Genomic DNA, 21,882 nt, shown 5'->3' on the forward strand with positions numbered 1-21,882 from the left:
TGCGGGGTGGGCGGTAGAAAGGGAGAAGGGAGGAGAGGTAGGAAGGGGCAAGGTGACGGAGAGCCTCGAAGCCTAGAGTGAGGAGTTTTTGTTTGGAGCGGAGGTCGATAGGCAACCACTGGAGGTGTTTAAGAAGGGGAGTGACATGCCCAGATCGTTTCTGCGGGAAGATGAGCCGGGCAGCGGAGCGAAGAATAGACCGGAGTGGGGCGAGAGAGGAGGAAGGGAGGACAGAGAGAAGGCTGACACGGTAGTCTAGCCGGGATATAACGAGAGCCCGTAGCAGAAAGGTAGCCGTTTGGGTGGAGAGGAAAGGGCGGATCTTGGCGATATTGTAAAGATATTGTATTGGTCAGGGATCGTGTCTATGAACTCTGATGTATTTTCCCAAGCAAGCAGTTAGTACAGTGCTCTGCACTCAGAGCACACTCATTAAATGTCACTGATGGCTTGACTGATTTTCCAAGCACTTACTACAGGGCTCTGCAAACAGAGGGTGCTCAATCAATATAACTGATGGATCGATACGATCAGTCAATTGTTTTCCCAATGTTTTTCTGTAATTGAACAGAAATTTCCAATTTACTTATATGCATAAACACTTCCAACCACATCCTTCGAAAAAGACCCGTCCCGCAGCCATGCTTGAAGACTATCTAAGGTGCAGTTGGGGACCTTGAAATTGGCATTAGAATATGCTTCTGTTCCAGTTTTCCCACTCAAAAGGCTACGAGTATCATTGAAAGCCCTTGAAACCCTGATTCCAGAGTTGCCGTAGGCAGAACGTGCTCTGGAAACAAACTCACAAGAAATCATACAATCATGAACTGCTTCCCGGAGCTGGCAAAGTACTACTGACTGCCAGTCGGTCTAAAGAAGACCAACTCACCCCGGGTTATATAATAATGTTTGTATCTGTTAAGCGCTTACTCTGTGCAGAGCACTGTTCTAAGCGCTGGGGTAGAGACAGGGCAATCAGGTTGTCCCACGTGGGGCTCACAGTCTTAATCCCCATTTGACAGATGAGGTAACTGAGGCACAGAGAGGTTAAGTGACTTGCCCACAGTCACCCAGCTGACAAGTGGCAGAGCTGGGATTCGAACTCATGACCTCCGACTCCAAAGCCCGTGCTCTTTCCACTGAGCCACGCTGCTTCTCATAATAATGTTGGTATTTGTTAAGAGCTTACTATGTGCAGAGCACTGTTCTAAGCGCTGGGGTAGATACAGGGTGATAAGGTTGTCCCACGTGAGGCTCACGGTCCTCGTCCCCATTTTACAGATGAGGGAACTGAGGCACAGAGAAGTTAAGTGACTTGCCCACAGTCACACAGCTGGCAACCGGCGGGGCCGGGATTAGAACTCATGACCTAGACTCATAGAGAAGCAGCGTGGCTCAGTGGAAAGAGCCCGGGCTTGGGAGTCAGAGTTCATGAGTTCGAATCCCGGCTCTGCCACTTGTCAGCTGTGTGACTGTGGACGAGTCACTTAACCTCTCTGGGCCTCAGTTACCTCATCTGTAAAATGGGGAATACGACTGTGAACCCCACGTGGGACAACCTGATTCCCCTGTGTCTACCCCAGCGCTTAGAATAGTGCTCTGCACATAGTAAGCGCTTAACAAATACCGACATGACCTCTGAGTCCCAAGCCCGGGCTCTTTCCACCGAGCCACGCTGCTTCTATGGTACTCTCAAGTACTTAGTAGAATGCTCTGCACACATTAAGCACCCCAAAAAATATGATCGATTGATACGGAACAGCAAAGTGGAATACTTTCGCTGAACTCTACTACACTGACAGCTTGCTGCGACAGCACAGGGAAAGAGTGAAGGTAAAAATCATCAAATCAAGAAGGCAGGCTAATCCACTGGGGGATTGACAGATTGAATACGGATAAAGCCTGGTTTCAGAGCTTCTCAAAGAACTAAAGGTTTACGAATCCACGGCAGTGTCCAAACTTTCAAATAGCCTTGAGTAACATCTGGGGGAGCAGCGTGGCTTAGTGGAACGGGCCTGGGCTTGGGAGGCAGAGGACATGGGTTCTAAACCTCTCTCCACCACTTGTCTGCTGAATGACCTGGGCAAGCCACTTAACTTCTCTGTGCCTCAGTTACCTCCTCTGTAAAATGGAGATTAAAATTGTGAGCCCCTGTGTGAGAAGCAGCGTGGCTCAGTGGAAAGAGCACGGGCTTTGGAGTCAGAGGTCATGGGTTCAAATCCCAGTTCTGCCAGTTGTCAGCTGTGTGACTGTGGGCAAGTCACTTAACTTCTCTGTGCCTCAGTTCCCTCGTCTGTAAAAGGGGGATTAAGACTGTGAGTCCCACGTGGGACAACCTGATTCCCCTTTGTCTACCCCAGCGCTTAGAACAGTGCTCTGCACATAGTAAGCGCGTAACAAATACCAACATTATTAACCTGATTATCTCATATTTATCACAGTTCTTAGAACAGTGCTCGGCACATGGTAAGTGCTTAAAAAATACCATGATCATTGTTATTATTATCTAACTTCTAAGGTACTTCAGTCGGGATAACTATATACCAACTGAACATCGACTAGCAAATAATTAGATCCTGGAAAGCATTCAGTCTACAACCACTGAAGCAATATAGCATGATTGGAAGGAAAACATGGGGAGAATTAATGCCTAATTTGAAAAGACAGAGTTGCAAAGACAGTATCAGGTGCTTATTCTTGTCCCCGTCTTTTTATGTGTTTTTTCTACTTTTTATTGTTTCCTCTTTCCTTGTGTGTCCTTCTTATTCCTACTTATCTTTAAGATTGTGAAACCACTGCAGGCTAGGAACTATGTCTAATTCTCATCCATATACCGGTTTGCACACGTAAGCACTTAATATTATTTCTCCTCTCTCTTCCTGTTACTGTTGACCACTGTTGGTTTTGTGTTCTTTTGGTTTTATTTTTTGCCTACATAGCCGTTACCATTCCCCTTTCTCACCATATTCCAGGATTGTGCGCCTCCTGGCAGCCTAGAATCCCATATGATTTTTGTCCCTGAATTCTTCCTCATTGATTCGTACAGCGCTTTGTACAGAGTAATCTGTGGAAACCATTACTACTACCAGTACTACTTGGAGAGAGTCCTGGCTTGGAATTCAGAGGTTGTGGGTTCTAATCCCGGCTCTGCCGCTTGTCGGCTGCGTGACTTTGGGCAAGTCACTTCACTTCTCTGTGCCTCAGTTACTCATCCGTAAAATGGGGATTAAGACTGTGAGTCCCACGTGGGACAACCTGATAATCCTGTGTCTCCCCCAGTGCTTGAAGCAGCGTGGCTCGGTTGAAGGAGCCCGGGCTTGGGAGTCAGAGGTCATGGGTTCTAATCCCGGCTCTGCCACTTATCAGCTGTGTGACTTTGGTTAAGTCACTTCACTTCTCTGTGCCTCAGTTACCTCATCTGGAAAATGGGGATGAAGACTGTGAGCCCCACTTGGGACAAGCTGATTACCTTGTATCTACCCAGCGCTTAGAACAGTACTTGGCACATAGTAAGTGCTTAACAAATACGATCATTATTATTAATACTACTGATAAGGGTATTTGTTAAGCGATTACTATATGCCCAGCACTGGATGAAGTACAGGTAAATCAGGTTCCACATGGGATTCACAGGGGAAGTAGAAGGGAAAGCAGGTATTGAATCTCCATTTTGTAGATGAGGGAACTGAAACGCAGAGAAGTTAACTGTCTTGCCGATGGTCACACAGTAAGTGGCAGAGGCAGGATTAGAACCCATGGCCCCTGACTCCCTGGCCCAGGCTATTACTAGTGCTATTTCCCAGTAGTTCTTCCCAATTCTACTATTACTACTACCAGGGATTTCAGTTTTAGATGATTTCATTTCCGTTGTTTTGATTTAGACGATACGCCATCAGCCCACGAAAGCAGGAGATAGGGGAAAGCTGCGAGGGGGATTTATTTCCTTCTGCTCGTGAGCTTTGTAGCACAGTGGGAAGTGCAGTAAAAGGCCGTCAGGCAGAAGAGCAGCTCCAGAGATGTGGAGTTCTTTAACAGAGGCTGTGATTATTTATTCGTCGATAAATGTTCCTCCGAAGAAACAAAGTTTGTGTCGGGTGCCCCTGTGTGAACCAGCTAATTGCTTTGTAATTTCTCAGGACAGACTGAAGCAGTAGCAGTCTGTAATGAGAGAGCAATTGGGACCCTTCTGTTCTTTATCCTCAAAAACCAATCGTGCTTTGGGCAGAAGGAGAGAAGCGCTTACAAGTTCTGGTTACATTTTACTCATTCTCCAGCCTGCACCTCGATACACACAGCTGGGCCCCACCTAACACTATTTCAGGAAGGGACAGTTCTAGTTAAATAACCATGTCACCTAACTCTACCGTACTCTCTCAAGTGTTCTGCACACAGTAAACACTCAGTAAATCCTAGTGATTGATTGATTTAATACACTGGCACCCGAAACAGTTGTGTGGGCTGGAACTGTGTCTCCATCAAGCCTATTATTTTAGCAATGAAGTACCAAAATTTCCTCCAGGGGCAAAGGAATCAGTTTGCCTGGAATTTGGAATTTGGGTTGAGATTCGGCCTGAGAGTAGCGGCTCTTCTGAGGTGCAGCAAATCAAGAGTCACGTTATCTCAAAATGCAACATTCCACTCAAGCTGCATTTGGGCACTTTTGCAGTTGATTGGCAACAGGTAACAATACTGGGGAAGCAGCGTGGCTCAGTGGAAAGAGCCCGGGCTTCGGAGTCAGAAGTCATGAGTTCGACTCCCGGCTCAGCCACTTGTCAGCTGTGTGACTGTGGGCGAGTCACTTCACTTCTCTGTGGCTCAGTTACCTCACCTGTAAAATGGGGATTAACTGTGAGCCTCACGTGGGACAACCTGATGACCCTGTATCTACCCCAGCACTTAGAACAGTGCTCTGCACACAGTAAGTGCTTAACAAATACCAACAAATACATTCTTATATTGTGTGTGCCAGGCTCTTGTTGTGTTGCTTGCTGGATTCTAGAAAGCTCCTTGGGCCCTCCAGGCAGGTTTAAAGGCTGCTGTAGCAGGGGTCAGGCCCACTCAGGACAGACTCCTGGAGCCGCTGTTGTGGTGCGATGGGAGTTAGGGGAACGAATCAGAGCTGGATGCCTGTGTTGGCAACTCAGGCCTGGAGGGGCTTCTTGGTATAGTCATTCTCAAAGAATAAGAGTTCAATAGATAGTATTGAATAACTAATTATAGCAGGAACTGTTGTCCCTCTTTTGTATTTTCCCAAGCCTCTAGATCAGAACAGAGTTCTGGGAACGCAGGTCTAGGATTGTCCTAAGGAATGAACAAAGTTCTCTGGCTTAGAAGAATGATGCGGCCTACCGGAGAGAGCACGGACCTGGAAATCAGAGGGCCTGGGCTCTAATTCCAGCTCTGCCACGAGCCTACTGTATGACCACGGTCGAGGCACTTCTTTCTCTGTGTCTCAGTTTCCTAACCTGTAAAATGGGAATTTAATACCTGTTCTCCCTCCTACTTATGCCGAGAGCCCTATGTGGAACAAGGACTGCATCTGACCTGATTAGCTTGTATCTAGCCCAGTTTTTAGAATGGTGTTTGACACATAGTAAATGTTCAACAAATATCACAGTTATTATTAGCAGAAACGGCATGGCCTAGTGGATAGGGCACAGGTCCGGGAGTCAGAAGGACCTGAACTCTAATCCTGGATCCACCACGTGTCTGCCGTGTGACCTTAAGCAAGTCACTTCACTTTTCTGTGCCTTAGTTACTTCATCTATAAAATGGGGATTAAGACTGTGAGACCCAAGAGGGAGAGGGACTGTGTCCAACCTGACTTCCTTGTATCCTGCCCAGCGCTTGGTATAGAACCAGGAGTGTAGTAAGGACTTCACAAATACCACAATTATTATTTTCATTACTACTATAAATACCAAATGGTGGGAATTAGTTATGGTCCCTGTCCTTCACAATCTAAGAATATAAGGGACTGCAGATACATCGGGAATGATGAAACCTGAAAGCGCAACAAAGACGAATACACAAAATATAAACAAACTCAATAAAGCACAGTGGTTTTTGAAGAAGCAGAATTTCAGGCTCCTCAGGGCTCAGAGTTCAGGGCAACCACAGGCACACCAACTAATAATAATAAGAATAATGATGATATTTGTTAAGTGCTTACTATGTGCTGAATACTGTTCTAAGCTTTGGGCACTGTTTTCCCAGAGTTTTGTGGAGGCCTCAGACTGCAGTTGCTTTTCCCTTTCCCACTAGGGTGCTGGAAAGCAGGACAGGATGGGGTTGGGGGGAGAAGGAGGTGTCTCCTAGACGATGTGGGTGAAGAGCTGGTGCTAGTTCCCAGGGAGTCAGCATGGCTGGCTGGCTGGCTGGCGAGGGGGATGTTAAAAGCACATGGAAGCCCTGGAGAAACAGCTCAAGAAGCTGGAAGTGATTTGTGTCACAGATCCGGTTCTCGGCTTTATTTTAGCCAAAGACACGAGGAGATGTGAATGGACGTAGGCTGATGTCAGAAAGCTTAACCCTAATACAAAGCTTAACGCTGATAATATTTAATCGAGCAATCGTATTTATGATGTGTTTATTGTGTCCAGAGCACTCTACTAAGTGACTGGGAGAGTATAATATAATGGAGTTGGTAGATGCTTTCCCCGACCACAACAATTTTAATAAAATATTGGCCCTTTCACAGTAGACAGACAGAAAAATAGATAAGATTTTCTGAGGAGGAAGATTCTGCTGACTGAAATGGAAAGTTGTGCTTGGATGAAATGAGAGTCTTATGCATGTGGCATACAATTCTTGCACACAAAATGTTGGATTTCATATGTATTAGCAAATGTTGGTCAAATGTTAGCAATTGAATATCACGTCTGTAGTCCTTTAGAGCATAGTGAGAAAATAAATGAAGCTGCCGAGATGAAATAAAGGTGCATAGAATACAATTTAGCATGATGATGATGATGATGATAACATTTCTTAAATACTTAAAGTGGGCAGAAATATCCCTGCGTTAAATAGAAGCTATTAGATGGACATAATCCCTGTCCCATAAACCCCCATAATCTACCTTAACCACATTTTATACTTTACAAGGTCCAGAGAAGTTGAATGACTCACTCAAAGTCACACAACAGGCCAGTGGCTAAACTGAACTAGAAGCCGACTCTCCTAACCCACTTTCACAGAGCAGTCAGGATGAAGAAATGTATTTCTTACTCTGATAAACTGAGGGAAATTAAAGAGGCAGCTTTCCCCACTGAACACACACAAAAATCTAAAGCATTTTAAAGCATTTTACTGCAATAAAACATCTGTGACCCATTTTGCACAAAATAGGTTGGAACCATGAGTTGTTATGGCAGCAAAGAGCAGCAAAGGGCTGTGAACTCTTCCTCCCACCCATTATCCAGTGAACTGCGGGATCGGAAGGAGCTCTTTGCAAGCTAATCTTCTAAAATTCTTGAGAATAATAGGAAAACATACAAAAAAGAACATAAATGAGGACTGGACAGATCAAAGAGCAGATGAAGAATTATATAACAAGTTCACTAATGGAAAGATAATGAGCGTTAGGAGGCTGAGGGAAATGAATACCAAAGCCTACCTGAAAATGAATTATAGAAACAAAATAATGCATATGAAATGGAACAGAGGCACAAATGTGTTATTTGTAAATGCCGGATAGCATGAATCATGTGAACGACACCCCAGTGCCATTCTGGGCTTCGACAAAGGTGAAAGGTGGTTGCTGCTAGTTGCTTTAATGTAAAATCACCTTGAAGAACTTCACCGAATGAGCAGACCATGTAGGAGTAAAAGAAGTAAGAAAAGATTGGTGCAGGGAACAGAATATATCCTTAAGTGGAAAATAGAGATTGATTTATTCTTGAAATAAATATTCATGAATCTTGGAAGATTTAAGGTAGATTTTTAAAAATCTGACATGCAAGTTAAGAAAAATCTGTTCAAACAGAAAGTATAGAATGTTGACATATGGTAATTTACTAAATGGAGAAAAAAACCTAGCCAACACCTACTTCTGTAATATATAAAACTCAATCGTGCTAAGATTTGATGTTCTCCAAACAACAGTGAAAACTGTTGAAATTTCATTCAAATTCTTCTATTGCATATTCTTTCTAGAGCATAAATTACACACTTTTGGGAGTCATTTAGCAAAGGAAATGCATGGTACACCAGTGACTTGAAATATACCAGTCCACGCAGAACTCTACGCATCGGGAGCATTCAACTGACCCACTGGCAGAAACTGGCACAAAGAGAGAAAAGACACAGTCCATCTCGGGTTCTGCTTTGGACATAGAGGAAAAGCTCATAAGCACGCACGTGGACAAGCCCCATCTTCTCCTGCACCGCGGAAGGTGCAAACACTTTAACTTCCTGGATGGATACACAGGGAGAAACCTAGAGAAAGCCGTCTATCTACTTCTAAAATGTGTGACCACACTTTTGCTTCCGAAGGAACTGATTTTGCATGCCAAAAGGCTCGTTCCCTTTCCAGAGCTGTAATTTCCTTGGAAAGTTAAGAAGTTGGTATCCAGACAGATCTTCTAGAAAACCTGCCCTGGCTCTACAATGGGAGCAAGAGACATTACTCAGTGTCCAGGGCGCCGCTGGACTCTCCCCAGTGTGAATGTGTCAGCATATACATAATATAGACAAAAATATGCTCAGAAATATGCAATCTATCCTCCGGATTAGGTGACTGTAACAGCTAATGTACGGCGATTCCACTTCCTTCTCGATGTCTTTCGCAGGCTCCTCCTCTTGCCTCCAACTCCCTTATTCTGGGCGACCCTCAAGGCTCAGTTCTGAATCCCCTTCTCTTCTCCATCTACATCCACTCACTTGGAGAACTCATTCGCTCCCATGGCTTCAACTACCATCTCTACGTCTCCAGCTCTATCAGCTGATCAATCACGTTTATTGAGCGGTTACTGTGTGCAGAGCACTGTACTAAGCACACTCTCTCCTCTGCCGTCACATGTTTCAATCAACCAATCGATCGATCTTATTTATTGAGTGCTTACTGAGTGCAGAATAGTGAACGAAATAATCGGGAGAGTACAATGTAACAGAGTTGGTAGACATGAAAGGGCATGGGCTTGGGAGTCAGAGGACGTGGGTTCTAATCCCGGCTCCGCCATTTGTCTGCTGTGTGACCTAGGGCAAGCCACTGAACTTGTCTGTGCTTCAGTTCCCTCATCTGTAAAATGGGGATTAAGACTGGGAGACCCACGTGTGATAACCTGATTACCTTGTATCTACTCCAGTGTTTAGAACAGTGCTTGGCACCTAGTGAGCGCTTAGCAAATGCTATCATTATTATTATTTTTTATTATTATGTGCATGAGCCTCCTTCCTGACCTCCCTGCTGACTGTCTCTCCCCACTCCAGTCCATACTTCATTCTGCTGCCCAGTTCATTTTTCTACAAAAACACCAGTGCTTGTTTCCCCACACTTCAAGAACCTTGAGGGGTTGCCCATCCATGCTTGCAACGTACAGAAGATGATAAGGAGTCTTATCATCGATTTTAAAGCACTTAATCCCTTCCCCCCTCCTACCTCACCTTGCTACTCTCCTACTACAACCCAGCTCGCACACTTAACTCCTCTAATGCTAAACTACTCACTGAACCTCGATTACATCTATTTCGTCGCCTACCTTCCACCCACGTTTTGCCTCTGGCCTGGAATATCCTATCCCTTCATATACAACAAACAATGACTCTCCCCACTTTCAAAGCCTTACTGTTTTGTTCGTATTTGTTAAGCGCTTACTATGTGCCGAGCACCGTTCTAAGCGCTGGGGTGGACACAGGGGAATCAGGTTGTCCCACGTGGGGCTCACAGTCTTAATCCCCATTTTACAGATGAGGTAACTGAGGCTCCAAGAAGTTGTGACTTGCCCAAAGTCACACAGCTGACAAGTGGCTGAGCCGGGATTCGAACCCGTGACCTCTGACTCCAAAGCCCGTGCTCTTTCCACTGAGCCACGCTGCTTCTCTGAGGGCTCATCTCCTCCAAAAGGTCTTCCCCGACCGAACCCTCTTTTCCTTTTCTCCCACTCCCTTATGTGCCACCCTGACTTGCTCCTCTTACTCATCTCCCGTCCCAGCCCCCAACGCATATATACATATCTGTAATTTATTTATATTAATGTCTGTCTCTCCCTCCGGACTGTAAGCTCACTGTGGGCAGAGAATGTGTCGATTATACTGTGATTCTGCTCTGCACACAGTAAGTGCTCAATAAATGCTATTGATTGATTGATTAGTTCCCTGCCCACAAGGAGCTTCCTGTCCACAGTCTTGAGTTTCCTGCCTTTAGAACTACTCTACTTAGATGTCCTGCCTATATCTCAGAGTTAACATGGCCAAAACAGAACTTCTCCTCCTCCCACCCAAACCCTGTCCTCCCCATGACTTTCTCATCACCGCAGACAGTACCACCATATTTTCTGTCTCACAAGCTCGCAAACTTGGCATTATCCTCAGCCCATCTCTCTCACTCAATGTGCGTATTCAGTCTGCCACAAAATCCTGTCGATTCTACCTTCATAATATCTTTAGTATCTGTCCCTTCCTATATATTGAAACTACTACCGTTCTGATCCAAACATATATCCTGCCTTGACAACTACCCTCTCTTTCTCCCCTCTCCAGTCCATACTTCACTCTGATGCCCAGATCTTTTTTCTAAAAAAATGTTCAGTTCACGTCTCCTTCCAATCTTTACATCAAACAAAAAAAGCCTCGCCATCAGTTTTAAGGAACTCAACAGCTGTTCCCTCCCTCCTTTACCTTGCTGATCCCCCTATAATAGCTGAACCCGGTCACATCACTCCTCCAACCCTAGCTTACTCCCTGTACCTTTCTATCATCTATCTCGTCGATGATCCCTTGCTCTTGTATTCCCTCTGGCCCGGAACTCCCTTTCCTTATTTATCCGACAGACCACGTCTCTCTTTATCATCAAAGTTCTATATTAAAATCACACACCCTCTCAAAGTTTTTCCCCAACTAAGACCTATATTCTCTCCCCCATGAGTCACCTGTGCACGTTGATCTGTACTCCTTAAGCACTTGATATTTACGCCGCATTTTTCTATAAATCAGCTTCCTCTCTGTAATGTATTTGGATGTCTTTCTCCCCGTCTAGACTGTAAGCTCCTTGAGGGCAATTGCATGGACTAGTGGAAAGAGAATGGACGTGGGAGTCAGAAGACCTGTCCCCACCCTCCCACACCGCCAGCTCCCTCCCTCCCTTCCATCCCATCCTGTTCTGTCGCGATCTCCATCCCCGTGGCTTGTACATTATGGGTTCTCCCTCCTCCTTAGACTGCGAGTCCCGTAAAGGTCTGGGCTTAGTACTTAGTGCTCGGCATAGAGCGAGTGCTTAACGTATGCCACTGTTATTATCAGTCATTACAGAGAAGCGGCCTGGCGTAGTGGATAGAGCACGAGACTGGAAGTCAGAAGGTCATGGGTTCTAATGCCGCCTCTGTCACCTGTCTGCTGTGTGGGCTTGGGTGAGTCACTGTACTTCTCTGGGTCTCGGTTACCTCATCTGTAAAATGGGGATTAAGACTGTGAGCCCTATGCGCGACAGGGACTGTTTCCAACCCGATTTGCTTGTATCCACCCTAGAACTTAGAACGGTGCCCGGCGCATAGCACTTAACAGATAACATTATTATTATTATTATCATCATTATGGTTATGATAAGGTTGGGAGAGAGCATGACAGCAAGTCAAGGTTTAGGGAGAAATAGAAGCAAGGCTGAGGGGAAGTTGGCGTAATGGCTGCTGTAGTGGCTGCTCAGGTTAGAATCATGGACAAAAAGAATCAAAAGATGGAATATTCTGTTCAGGTCAGCATTGAAGGGGAACAGAGAAGGGGAGCAGAAAAACAGCTGGTGATAAGAGGAGGGAAGCAGTATAGCCTAATGGGTAAAGCAAGGGCCTGGGAGCCAGAGGAACTGGGTTCTAATCTCAGTTTTTATTTTAATGGTATTTGGTAAGGGCTTACTATATGCCAGACCCTGCACTAAGCACCGGGAAAGTGTCAGTTTATTGTTGCATTCTCCAAAACTCTTAGTACGGTGCTCTGCACATAGTAAACGCTCAATAAATATGATTGAATGAATTAATGCATGAAGCAGCATGGCCTAATGGAGAGACCCTGGGGCTGGGAGCCAGAAAGACCTATAATAATAATGTTGGTATTTGTTAAGCGCTTACTATGTGCCGAGCACTGTTCTAAGCGCTGGGGTAGACATAGGGGAATCAGGTCGTCCCACGTGGGGCTCACAGTCTTAATCCCCATTTTACAGATGAGGGAACTGAGGCACAGAGAAGTTAAGTGACTCGCCCACAGTCACACAGCCGACAAGTGGCAGAGCTGGGATTCGAACTCATGAGCCCTGACTCCAAAGCCCATGCTCTTTCCACTGAGCCACGCTGCTTCTCCAACCTGGGTCCCTGTCCCGACTCTGCCGCTTGGCTGCTGTGTGGCCTTAGGCAAGTCACTTCACTTGTCTGTGCCTTCATTCCCTCATCTGTAAAATGAGGATTATGACTGTGAGCGCTATGTGGTACGGGGACTAATAATAATAATAATGTTGGTATTTGTTAAGCGGACTATATCCAACCCGATTGGCTTGTACCTACCCCAACACTTAGTAGAGTGCCTGGCACGTAGTAAGTGCTCAAGAAATACCACAATTATCATTACTAGTATTAATAATTAATAATGAATGAATAGAAGTTAATCAGGTTGGATACAGTCTCTGTTCCACATAGGGCCCACAGTCTTAATGCCCATTTAAAAGATGAGAGAACTGAGGCCACAGACGTGAAGTGGCTTGCCCAAAGTCACACGGCAGTCAAGTGTTAGAGCCGGGACTAGAACCCAGGATCTTCTGACTCCCAGTCCCATGCTCTTCCCTCCAGGTCATGCCGCATATCTGCCACTTGCTTGCTGTGCAACCGAGGGCAAGTCACTTAACTTCTCTGTGCCTCAGTTTCCTCAGCTGCGGAATAGGGACTCAGTATCTGTTCTCCCTCCTACTCAGTCTATGAGCCCCATATGGGCCAGGGAACGTGTCTGACCACAAGAACCTGTTTAGAACTGCATTTAGCAGGGTGCTTGACACAGAGGAAGCACTTAACAAATACCATGAAAAGGTGGAGGGGAGGATGGAGGGGTCCTGGGAGAGGGGAAGGAGAGTCGAGGGAATTGACTTAGGAGCAGCAGCTGGTCATAAAGTCAGTGGTGCAACTAGGGTCTTTATCCTTATCTAATAACTGGGTCCTCGTTATTAATAAACAAGGGGCAGGGATAAAGTCTAGCCCCCTGAAAATGAATGCCTTATCTATCTCGCTGCCAATCTCTCAACCTGCCTCTGGCCTGGAACGCCCTCCCTCTTTGTATCCGGTAGACAATCCCTCTCCCCACCTTCTAAACACACACATCTCCTCCAAGAGGCCTTCCCAGACTGAGCTCCCCTTTTCCCTCTGCTCCCTCTGCTCTCCCTCTACACCCCCTTCACCTCTCCGCAGCTAAACCCTCCTCTCCCCGCTTTCCCTCTGCTCCTCCCCCTCTCCCGTCCCACCCCCTCAGCGCCGTACTCGTCCGCTCAACTCTATATATTTTCATCACCCTATTTATTTTGCTAATGAGATGTACATCCCCTTGATTCTATTTATTTGCTATTGTTTTAATGAGATGTTCATCCCCTCGATTCTATTTATTGCTATTGTTCTTGTCTGTCCGTCTCCCCCATTAGACTGTGAGTCCATCAAAGGGCAGGGACTGTCTCTATCTGTTACCGATTTGTACATTCCAAGCGTTTAGTACAGTGCTCTGCACATAGTAAGCGCTCAATAAATACTATTGAATGAATCTCCCTTCTGTATCAATCTTGCCCTTTGATTTCCACTCTTTATTCATCCCTCTTTCTAGACCCCAGCACTTATGTACGGAAGTGTAATTCATATAGATATTAATGTCTGCTTCCCCTCTATACTCTAGGCTTATTTTGAGCAGGGAAAGTGTCTACCAACTCTGTTACATTATACTCTCCCAAGTGCTTAACACGGTGCTCTACACATGGTAAGAGTTCACTAAATGCAATTGATTGATTAATTGAAACTAATTAGATTGGACACAATCCACATCCCACATGGGGCTCACACTCTTAATTCCCATATCACAGTTCAGATAGCTGAGACACAGAGAAGTTAAGTGATTAATATTTTGTAAAGTGCTTACTGCCCTCCCATCCCCCCACCCTCTGCTCCTCCCCCTTCCCTCTTCCCTTCCCCTCAGCACTGTGCTCATTTGTATATATTGTTTATTACCCTATTTATTTTGTCACTGAGGTGTACATCTCCTTGATTTTATTTATCTTGATGATGTCTAGTTTTGGTTTTGTTCTGTTTTGCCGTCTGTCTCCCCCGTTTAGACTGTGAGCCCGTCGCTGGGCAGGGACTGTCTCTATCTGTTGCCGAGTTGTCCATTCCAAGCACGCAGTACAGTGCTCTGCACGTAGTAAGTGCTCAATAAATACTATTGAACGAATGAATGAATGAACGTCCTTCTAAGGATCACACCTGGAGCGTACTCTACCAGTACTTCCAGTACTCTACCAGTCTTGGTTCCGGGAGGGAGAGTCAAGCAAGACATACCCATTCCATTCTTTGGTTGGGCAGTGGTTAGCGAATGGAAGGCAATCTGCTATACAAGTCACAATTCACCTGTATAGGGCAGCAGCGACACAGTCGAAGGCAGAGACTCAGGTTTACTGTGTGGAAGAAGGCAGTGGTGAACCACCTCCATATTTTTACCAAGAAAACTCTATAGATCCACTACCGGAATGACTGCAGATGGAGGTGGGGCATTCTGGGAGAGATGTGTCCATGGAGTCCAGTGGGTTAGTAAAGGCTCGACAGCAAAGACAAGACAGAGTGCTCACTGAGTGCCAAGCATTATTCTAAGCGCTGGGGTATATGCAAGGTCATCAGGTTGGATACAGTCCCTGCCCTACATCGGGGTCACAATCTAAGTAGGAGGGACAACAGGTAAATGATGTGGCATCCCATATGAGAAATAACAAATTTCCTGTTGCTCCATTCAATCTTCTGATTGATTGAATGATTGATTTTTGCTATCCCAGCTCCCTTATGGAACTTATCAAAATATTGGCTGGGGGAGAAAGGAAAATCCCAAATTGTCACTTTACTAGCACAATAGATATAGGTGACCAGGCAGAAATCGATTTCATTCCCCTACACATACACCTATATCGCTTCCCTGTTTTGGGAGGCCCTCTTTTCTTGAGATTTCAATTACATGAGATGTCTCTGCTCCTCCATTTCCAGAGTTTAAAGTAATTCCCACGGCAAACTACTGGTCTTCCACGGGGTGTGTGTGTTCTATTAGACGTAAAGAAGAACGAAGCTGGAGCTCTCTGGGAGCCGTTCTATCCAGCAACCACGAGACTTCAAACAAAGGGGTCCCTAAGGAGGGTGACCCAAATAACCATTCTAGTTGCCATGGAGATGCAAAGGGTGAGAGGTCAAAAGGAACTGGACTACCATCAAACCAGGCTACTCTTTCCGCAGTTGATGACGTAAGATGACAAAGGATGCATACTTCCTTTGCGACTTCTGTCTGCTCTCTGTGTGAGATTGATAATCAAGTGCTAGATGTGAGCCTACCCACATTTATTGTTAAACTAATATGTGAAGTAAAAACATATCTTTTTAGAAGCATGGGGAAGCACAAAACAGTTCTTTGAAACCTAAAATCTATTCAAATAATCTTTTCAAGTACTAGTCTGGGATTCAGTTGACAACAGTGAAATCATTAGTGAAAATGATTTCAATTTGACAAAATCACTGTACTAAAAAAAAAAAAGTGTTACACGCCCCAAGAAAAAGTCACGGAAAGACACTGCCCCGCAGGTCTTGGCAGTTAGAACTTTTGGCGTGAGGACACTGTTCCCTAAACAGGCGAGTGGAAAGGGAAATTTGCTTAGCCAAGACAGGCCAACCAGAGACACCTGATGTGCTATTGCAAATCTGGCAGCCACATCGAAGTTCTTTAAAAAACGTCGCCTGGGCTTTCTGTGTTTGTGAACATACTTAGGCAGTGCCAGAGCTGGAGGCAATGTGAGAGCCTAGGGAAGATTTGCGATTGTGTAAAATGCAAACACAGGCAAAAAGGGGCAGTCGTGTCTTTAACGATACAGGCGGGCTGAATTACAAGACCGGAGAAAGCAGAGCAAAACGAGATCTAGAGACCGAGGGGCGCCAGGGTGGGAGAAATCGCCGGCAGCTAAGATCTGGGGCCGCTCTCTGCCACTGGTACCGGAGCTATGCTAAGCACGGCTCAGCTCTCCTGAGCCAAAGCCCAATACGCTGTCCAATCCTTTGGGTAAATCTCAAGGGTTTCATATATACTAATTGCTGGGGTATTTGCTAGACAGTCAGATTGGACTCCTTTCCAGTCATCCTCAGGGTGCACAGTTTTAGAAGGAGAGAGACCTGGTATCTTATCCCCATTTCATAGATGAGCAAACTAAGGCCCAGGAGGTAAAACATTTTGCCCAAAGTCACACTGCAGATTAGAGGCAGATTTAGAAGGCATGGACCCTGCCCCCTAGCAGCTTGCAGTTTAGGGGAGGGGACGACAGGCACCGTGAAGTCCAGTAACCTAAAGGACCAGCTGTAATGGAATGGCTCACGAAGAGTGACGTGGTCCTTTTACATGGAATTCTGATTGAAATCACCTTATGACACTCAGACTCCAGTGGCAAAATAGCATTTTTCCAACCTGGAAGAGCAATTCATTCACGCCCGCCTTTCCATTACAGGTAAGCCTTCTGTCCCTGCTCACTTGGCAAGGGTGGGGCCTAGAATGGGTTTTCCTTTTATGCCTGTGGGTGACAGGATATTGCTCCCAAAGCGTGATGGTTCTGTCCACAATGGAGCATCTTGTCACCTCACATTTACCATAGATGCACTTATCATTATTATTATCATTATTATTATTATTATTCATTCATTCAATCGTATTTATTGGGCACCTACTGTGTGCAGAACACTGTACTAAGCGTTTGGAAAGTACACTTCAGCAACCAGTAGAGACAATCCCTACCCAACAATGGGCTCACAGTCTAGAAGATACAGCGAGACAGTCACCCACAGGCCACCATATCAATCCTGGTACGTATTGATTGCTTAGAGAAGCAGCGTGGTTCAGTGGAAAGAGCATGGGCTTAGGAGTCAGAGGTCATGGGTTTTAATCCCCCCTCCTCCACCTGTCAGTTGCGTGATTTCAGGCAAGCCACTTCACTTCTCGGTGCCTCATTTACCTCATCTGTAAAATGGGGATGAAGACTGTGAGCCTCATGTGGGACAACCTGATTCCCCTGTGTCTACCCCAGTGCTTAGAACAGTGCTCGGCACATAGTAAATGCTTAACAAATATCAACATTATCATTAGTAGTAGTATTTTTATTATAGGCAGAACACTGTACTAAGTTTTTGGGAAAGCACAAAACAACAAAATTAGCAGACATGCTCCCTGGTCATAACAAGTTCACGGTTTAGAACGGGAGATAGATACAGAATGGCGCTGTTTAGTGCCATTGTTCTTGTCTGTCCGTCTCCCCCGATTAGACTGTAAGCCCGTCAAACGGCAGGGACTGTCTCTATCTGTTGCCGACTTGTTCATCCCAAGCGCTTAGTACAGTGCTCTGCACATAGTAAGCGCTCAATAAATACTATTGAATGAATGAATACAGAGTTATTATAGTTATTGAGTGCTTACTGTGTGCAAAGCACTGTGCTAAGCGCTTGGGAGAGGACAATATAACACCAGACACATCCCCTGCTCACAGTGACCTCAGAGTGTAGAGCTCGCTTGTTTTTAGACACCGAGAGCTCGCTTGTTTTTAGACACCGACCCCCCCATCTCTTGCCAGTGTAGGAATATTCATGCCCGTGTAGAAACAGTGTAAAAGGACTCATAGTTCTTAATGCGTCCCAGTTTTGAAAGAGTGGTATTCTAGGTTTTCCAGCAAGATGCTATTAAAATTTCAAAATATTCCCATCGATCAATCGATTAATAGTATTTACCCAGTGTTTACCATGTGCAGAGCACTCTTTTAAACATTTGGGAAAGTACAACATGATAGAGTGGGTAGGAATCCATCACTGCCCAGAGGGAGTTCACAGGGGGAGACAGACATTAAAATCCATCATATATAGGGGAAATAGTAGCACGGGTAAGCTAAGGAATTTTGTTTTACCTTTTTTTTTTTTTAAGAAAAAAGCTTAGTGGTTTTGTCACCCAAAGTAAATCTGGAAATAAACTAGCTACTAGCAGAAAATCCTGATAGCAGCTTCTGTGTCACTGTGCCTCCCTTTCTTCATCTCTAAACTGGGTATTTAATATCTGTTCTACTCAGTCTATGAGCTCGTTATGGAGAAGAGACTGGGTTTAACCCAACAGTGTTGTACCTACCTCACCGCTTAGTACAGTGTTTGCCACCTAGCAAGCCCTTAACAAATACCACAATGATTATTATTGTTTCTTAAAAAGACGGCTCATCCCCATTTCAGGAAAATGGGGAGTTCTTTGCATTCCTAACTGAACTTTAAGAATCCCCATGGAAGCAGAGATTTGCAAGCACCAGTGGCTGTAAATCCCTTCCACATTTTGCCAGCTGTAAATCATTGTTTCTGGCACAAATGCCTTTCTGCCTATACACAACAGCCCTTCTGTGTCCCAGCAGGAAGCTAATGGTCAGATGGTGGAGTCCTGACTTGCAGGGAGGTAGGCCTTTGCAGTGATCTTGCCCACACTATTTGAAACACTTAGCTTTCCAGTGGGGAGTGCTCAAAAGCAGAGGGAAATTGTTCTGGCACCAAAATGAAAACAAAGAGAGAGAAAATGGAAACAAAATTGGTGAGAATCACTTCCCTGCAGCTCTGCCTTCTTCTTTCCTCCTTGTGTGAATTGTTTGTTGGATTTTTTTTCTTCCATCTTTCCTAATTCAAGTGGACGAGAATCAGGCCTCAAGGCAGGGGACAATTTCATACACACCAGGAGACCACAAAAATATGAAGTGAAAATAAGAATAAATTCATACTGGACAAAACTCAGATGTCGAGTGAGAGATGACAGTTACAGTGGCCCTGCAGAAACATATTTTTTCTTAATAGAGTCAGAAGACGTGCAAGAGCCTAGTATAAACACTAATACAGTGAGATCAGGGAAGCGTTGTAGTCTAGTGAAAAGAGCACGGGCCTGGGAGTCAGAGGATCAGGATGCTAATCCCGCCTCTGCAACTTGCTTGCTGTGTGACCTTGGGCAAGTCTGTGCATTCGTTTCCTCACCAGCAAAATGGGGATTAAATCTTACTCCTTTACACTTAGACTGTGAGTCTCATGTGGGACAGGGTCTGTATCCTGCCTGCTCATCTTCTATCTATACCAGTGCTTAGAACAGTGTTTGGCACATAGTAAATGCTTACCAAGTACCAGTAAGGAAAAATCAATTTTAGTAGCCATAGTAGCGGTCTTAGTCACACTAATAATATTCATTAAATATTCACTGTGCATGTGTAGCAGTGAGGCTTAGTGGAAAGAGCCCGGGCTTGGGAGTCGGAGGTCATGGGTTCTAATCCCGGTTCCGCCACTTAGCTGTATGACTTTGGGCAAATCACTTCACTTCTCTGTGCCTCAGTTCCCTCATCTGTAAAATGGGGATTAAAACTGTGAGCCCCGGGTGGGACAACCTGATTACCTTGTTTCTCCCCAAGCATTTAGAACAGTGCTTGACACATAGTAAGCGCTTAACAAATACCATCATTATTATTATATTGCTATTACGTGTAGCAGAAGCAAGAGACTCTCTACACTCTACACATATATTACAAATGGAGTAATCAGAGTAAATAATTGAGCATACAGTTGAATTACATATTCACAAAAGAGCTCAGGATGGGGACCGGTAAGCGCCTAAAAGGCTGGAGATTGCCGGTGTGCTAGGGCAACTTGAGGGGATGAGAATTCATCGGGTACAGGCTTCACCCCTATGATGAAGAAGGTGACTAAAATTTGCTCCTTTCTAAAAGTGACTAAATTGAACTAAACCACCTTAGGAGTAATAGTACCATTTACTAATGTCTATCTCCCTCTCCAGACTATAAGATCATTATGGACAGGGAACATGTCTGCTAATTCTCTTATACTGTACTCTCCCAAGCACCTAAACAATGCTTTGCACATCTTAAGCGTTCAATCAATGCCACCGACTGAGCAATGACTAAATGTTTACTGTGTGCAGACCACTGTAATAAGGGCTAGGAGGAAATACACAGGTGAGAATTATGGATCACTTCATAGCAAAGCTTTCTGCCTAGAAGAGTTTGCAGAAGCAAGGGGTCTTTACTGTCTTAAATCACTGGAAGTTTGTCCCACTATGATTACTGAACGTTTAGCAAATCAATTATCTTCCAGTTTCAAGACCCTGCAGGGAACATATAGTTAAAAGAGACTTCAGTCTTTTTCTTCCCGTGATGGCTTTAAGAAAATAACCCTCCATGGACGGGCCCCAGAGAAGCATTAGACCAGCTGGAAGATACTGATGCACATACACACTATCAGAGCCCAGAAGGAAGCGTGCTAATTGGACTTTGTGCATTATAAACCACAGAGCTCAATGTACCCAGGAAAAAAAAAAAGGTGATCAACGTAACGAGGGAGTAAAACCTAGAGGGGTGTGCTGTGTTCAGAATCATAAAAATTCAAGATATTAATGTATCGATCACGTGGCTCCCCTAGGAAGATGAAGTTACGTCTCAAGGAAGGCAAGGGGGTGTCCCCAGCGCACATCCTATATATAATTAGCCAACACTGCAGCAGGAAGTTGATAAGACTGAGTGAAGATGTCAAAAATATAACATAAACAGTTAAGCCAAAGGCAGCAAACACAGCCTCACCCACACAGAGATAGAGAGAGGCAGAGACAGAAGGGCTCGGGGAAGGCAATTTCATTTTAGTGCTGTACTAAGCCGCCTGAAATTCACAGCCAGTTGTGTCCACTGAAGCCTGGATTAAACAGTGATAGGGAGACCAGAAATACATCACTGATAAACCACTTCTAATTTACACAAGCAAATGATGATACACACACACACACACATGCACACAAACACACACACACGCACATCTGTAGATCATAGAATTATATCGCAAGAACAATACGTACACAACAATTCACTGGTCGTCGTCTAGGTTTTGTCAGTTTGCACTGAAGGACCATATGGAGGCCCACAGAGGGAGAGTCCCAATTAAAGTGATAGAACAGGATACTCTCAGGGGACGGCTCAGAAACCAGCCTTTGGAACTGGGACCCGCTCTGATTTGTTTATCTTGTATCTACCAGAGCATTGAGCACAGTGCTATGTACACAGTCAGCACTTCATAAATGTCAAAACTTACCAGTTCAACCAAATGGGAATTGAATGACAAATGTGGGAGCCCCTAAACACTGATGACTGCATTCTAGAAGCACACGTGAAGACTGGAAGGTGATTTGTAAATATTTCTCGGAAACAGTGAAGCACTCAGTCAATTATTTATTGAGAATTGCTTTAAGGTTTATTATATGCAGAGCACTATACTAAGCTTGTGGGAGAATAAAACACAATAATACCATTGTATTTATTGAGTGCTACAGTGGGTGGAGAGAAATGTACTAAATACCTGTGAGAGAACAATACAACTAAGTACTCTCTTCCTCTTCTCCCACTCCCTGCCGCATCACCCCGAC

At 44.9% G+C, this 21,882-nt stretch overlaps 1 long non-coding RNA gene across 3 annotated transcripts in view; it reads left to right on the forward strand.

The window, feature by feature from the left end:
- The first annotated feature begins 15,607 nt into the window (after nt 1-15,607).
- Nucleotides 15,608-21,882, forward strand: part of LOC120638056 — a 29,214-nt gene continuing 22,939 nt past the window's right edge. For all 3 annotated transcript variants that reach the window (XR_005659514.1, XR_005659515.1, XR_005659516.1), the window contains exons 1-2: nt 15,608-15,745; nt 16,843-16,912. This is a non-coding gene — a long non-coding RNA (uncharacterized LOC120638056). The remainder of the gene's footprint in view (nt 15,746-16,842; nt 16,913-21,882) is intronic.

Source organism: Ornithorhynchus anatinus, chromosome X1 (assembly GCF_004115215.2).
Source record: "Ornithorhynchus anatinus isolate Pmale09 chromosome X1, mOrnAna1.pri.v4, whole genome shotgun sequence".
NCBI classification, from domain to species: Eukaryota; Metazoa; Chordata; class Mammalia; order Monotremata; family Ornithorhynchidae; genus Ornithorhynchus; species Ornithorhynchus anatinus.